This window comes from Austrofundulus limnaeus, unplaced genomic scaffold, assembly GCF_001266775.1.
Source record: "Austrofundulus limnaeus strain Quisiro unplaced genomic scaffold, Austrofundulus_limnaeus-1.0 Scaffold285, whole genome shotgun sequence".
Classification (NCBI taxonomy): Eukaryota; Metazoa; Chordata; class Actinopteri; order Cyprinodontiformes; family Rivulidae; genus Austrofundulus; species Austrofundulus limnaeus.
In genome coordinates this window covers 71,086-74,509 of record NW_013952687.1, presented here as the reverse complement: position 1 = coordinate 74,509, position 3,424 = coordinate 71,086, and the positions used below count along the sequence as shown (strand labels likewise).

The following is a 3,424-nucleotide window of genomic DNA, read 5'->3' as shown; positions in this document are numbered from 1 at the left end:
TCACAGAGACATGCAGCCTGCTTCCCTTCAGCTAAAGAAAAAAAAAGTTTAATTAAAAAACACCAATTATCCAGAGTGAGTAAAAAAAAAACCCACAATACTCCTTAACCCCTTAAAAGTGGCCCCTGGAATTCCTTAAAGGCCTTTCAATATTTCAGTAAGCATGTCAAACTAAAGGTAAGAACTGAAGGATGTCGTCTGACACTCTGGTTTTCAAAATAAAAGCCCTTCAGTAGCATATGGAAAAGTGTAAAGGCAGAAACCGCACTGTTTTTTTCCCCAACTGGTGGAACAAACACTGTTAAGGGGTTAATATACTTTAATTCAAACATCCAAACCTTTACTAAATTGAGGCGTTTTAATTGCTACTCAAATGTAATCTGCTGTTTGTGTGTTATGATTGGTTTGGGAATAGGAACGTCAACGTTATTGGTTCATGTGGCTTTTCTTTATTAATATCAATTCAATTCCATCCATCTTAACCTGCCTTTTCCTTTCAGGGGGTCACTGGTACCCATATCCAGAAGACACAGTGTGAGGGGCACACTGGACAGGTTGCAAGTCCATCACAGGGACACATAGAGACAAACAACCATTCTCTGTCTCACTCACAAAAGGACAACTTTGAGTTTCCAGTTAGTTAACAGTCTTGTTTTTGGTCTGTTGGTGGGAAACTAGAGTGCACAGAGAAAACCCACTCGTGCATGGAAAGAACATGCAAACTCTACCAAGGTCCTGGGTTGGAATTCAATCTGGCAACCTTCTTGCTAAGAGGCAACAGCGCCACTAACTGAGCCACCAAAGTGTGTTACAGACTGGTGATAGTCGTAATGTGCACACAACTATAGTGGCTTCTAACACCTCACTTCCTTCATGTCATTTCTGCAAATGTCAGCTTGACACTGATTCACTTCATTTTTATCATGTCTCTGTGGTGTTCTACACAAACCAGATGGGGTGACACAGAACTCAAAGCTGTTAGGATTAATTTGGGGTGACTTATTTTTGTGCGTCACTGTTCTCATGTCAGGTGCAGCTTAGAGAAGATGGTCAACAAAAGTTCATAGCTTGAAACAGCCTGCAACCAGTCCATGATTAATAAAGATTTTAGGCCCGAGGGCAGAATAAACATGTACAAAAATCCACATCTTTACACCTCAGGAGTGAAGTCTGACCAGAACGTTTGATATTTGGAGGATTTTTGATTGAATAACTTCACAAAGAGATAGCTGTATTCATAAAAACATGTCAGGAACAATCATCACATTGCTGAACGCTGAGCAAATATTTTACTGCTTGTTTAAGGAAAAGCATGCTTTGCTGAATAAATTTCAAATTAAAGACCAATCTTGTCATTCTGTCTATTTTCAGGTCCTGCAGAAGCTTCCAAAGATGTGTAAGTATGAGACATTTTCTCATGATTTCAGGTATTCATGAAGCCAGCATCTCTGGCCTTCAGCTCTCAACATTTTACAAAGTTAGCTTTAATATATCTGCTATTATTAATAATTCTTAAACATTTTTTGTGCAACATGAATACAAATACAAAAAGTGGCTGAAAACACCTTAATATTTAGGAAATGTGACACTAATACACAACTTTACCCATTTTGTCACAAAATTAGCATTATGTTTTTCCACTTGTCACAGCCAAAGTGAAACAGGAAGTGACGACAAAGAGGAAGTCTAAAAAAAGGTGAACTTCCTGGTCTTTACTCACATAAACTTAAATTTTTCTTTGTTTCTTTCTGATAGACTCATAAGAATCCAAACAAACAGATTCTTCACTACTCTCTGTTGTCACAACAATCTGTTTACATGCAGACTCTTTGTCATCACTTCCTGTTCACGTCTGCAGCAGGAATTCTTTATTCTGCTTTCAGACATGATCACTTTTGTAGAATACAATTGTTGTTATTTCTAATTAGTTTGCTTTAATTTGAACTACACGAGTGACAAACAAACAAACCAGTCATGGAAACACAGAGCACACAGCCATGACGGCTGATGACGTCAGGCCCAGAGACCCTCACAGACAGGAGTGTGTTATCCAGATGGAGGTGTTTGCTAGCATTTAGATTAATTCATCAGAATGCGAAGAAATTAGAACTGACTGTTGTGCCTCTCAACAAGAAGCACCTGTTTTCTGCCTGAAGAGTTTTATTCAGAAAATTTGATTGATCGTCTTGATATTGGAGTATTTTTTTTCTCTTATTAGCAGTTATTTGCATTTCTTAAAGCATTTCCAAGAACTGTTTGGAAGCAGTGAGTTTTGTGCATCACGTTGAAAACCTCAGTGGGATCTTTTCTGGAATAAATGTGGATTTTCAATGACTCAGCAGTCCTCTTTGGGACTAAAAACCATTCCTGGTTAGACAAATCATCTTATATTAAGTTTTGGTTAAAGAGTAGAATAAACTTTAGGTTTTAAAACAGTTGAGGCACTAAAAAGGATTGTTTATGAACCTGTTAGGATTTAGTCAAGGCTTATAATAATCAAATCATTTAAGGTCCTAACAAAGATAGGTGTGCATGTGTGTGTGTGTGTTTGTTGTGTTGTGTTCCCACCTTGTCAGCATGTTCTTGCAAGCCCTTTGAGCAGCCAGTTTAGGGCCCATGAGAGCTGACTAAAGAGCCCTGACTCATTCATCAGAACTTCTTAGAACTGAACAACATGGTGAAATATCACAAACAAGTGCATCCGCACAAATCCCTGCCTACTCTTGTTTTTCTCTTTTTTTTTTCGAAGAACCATCGTTCCCAAGCATGTTAACCTGATCTTTACTCTGGATTTAGAGTGTAGAGCCCTCAATAGATAGAGAAAGCACAACTACGCGTGCACAAACTCTGGCTTTGCATGGGGAACAGAAGAGTAAGCTAATAAATAAATAAAATATATAAATAAATCACACAGCTGAGATCTATTTCATTTTTTTGGGTGCAGCTTCGTGTCAGCTCTTACCAACCAAACAAAAACAAACCCAAGGCCACAGGGAGCTGGTTGTTCAACCGCTCGGCTGAAATGATAATTGCCAATTCAGTCTGCCCCATCATCGGTTGTTGCCGCCAGGAAATGAGTTCCCTGCAGCGTACCTTAAATGTTCTGTAGCCAAGCATAACACTTGTCCACAGTCCAGGGTCTGCTGCCACTTTTTCCTTATTGTTTCTGTCAGTTTCGGGGCCACGACCTGACCTGTGATCCTTCTCTCAATCAGGACAGAAGATCCCTCGGCAGAAGATGAGAAAAGAAGGTAAATTGTTCACGCTTTTAGTCGTTTTGTCTACTTTTGGTGCCCTTGAATTGCTTTTTTAATAAAATTATTTTTTGTGTTTTGGTTTTTTTCATGCAGTTTGTCGTGTGGTTTTGTTTCTTTGAATGTGAAACCTTTTTAGTTGTCACCACGCACACTTTAAAGTATTGTAT

General features: G+C 38.7%; 1 long non-coding RNA gene across 1 annotated transcript in view; it reads left to right on the top strand.

The window, feature by feature from the left end:
• The window catches only part of LOC106526631 (uncharacterized), a 6,797-nt gene extending 3,403 nt beyond the window's left edge, over window positions 1-3,394 (top strand). Inside the window, exons 2-3 of the long non-coding RNA XR_001311279.1 lie at window positions 1,372-1,396; window positions 3,216-3,394. This is a non-coding gene — a long non-coding RNA (uncharacterized LOC106526631). The remainder of the gene's footprint in view (window positions 1-1,371; window positions 1,397-3,215) is intronic.
• Window positions 3,395-3,424: the final 30 nt, after the last annotated feature.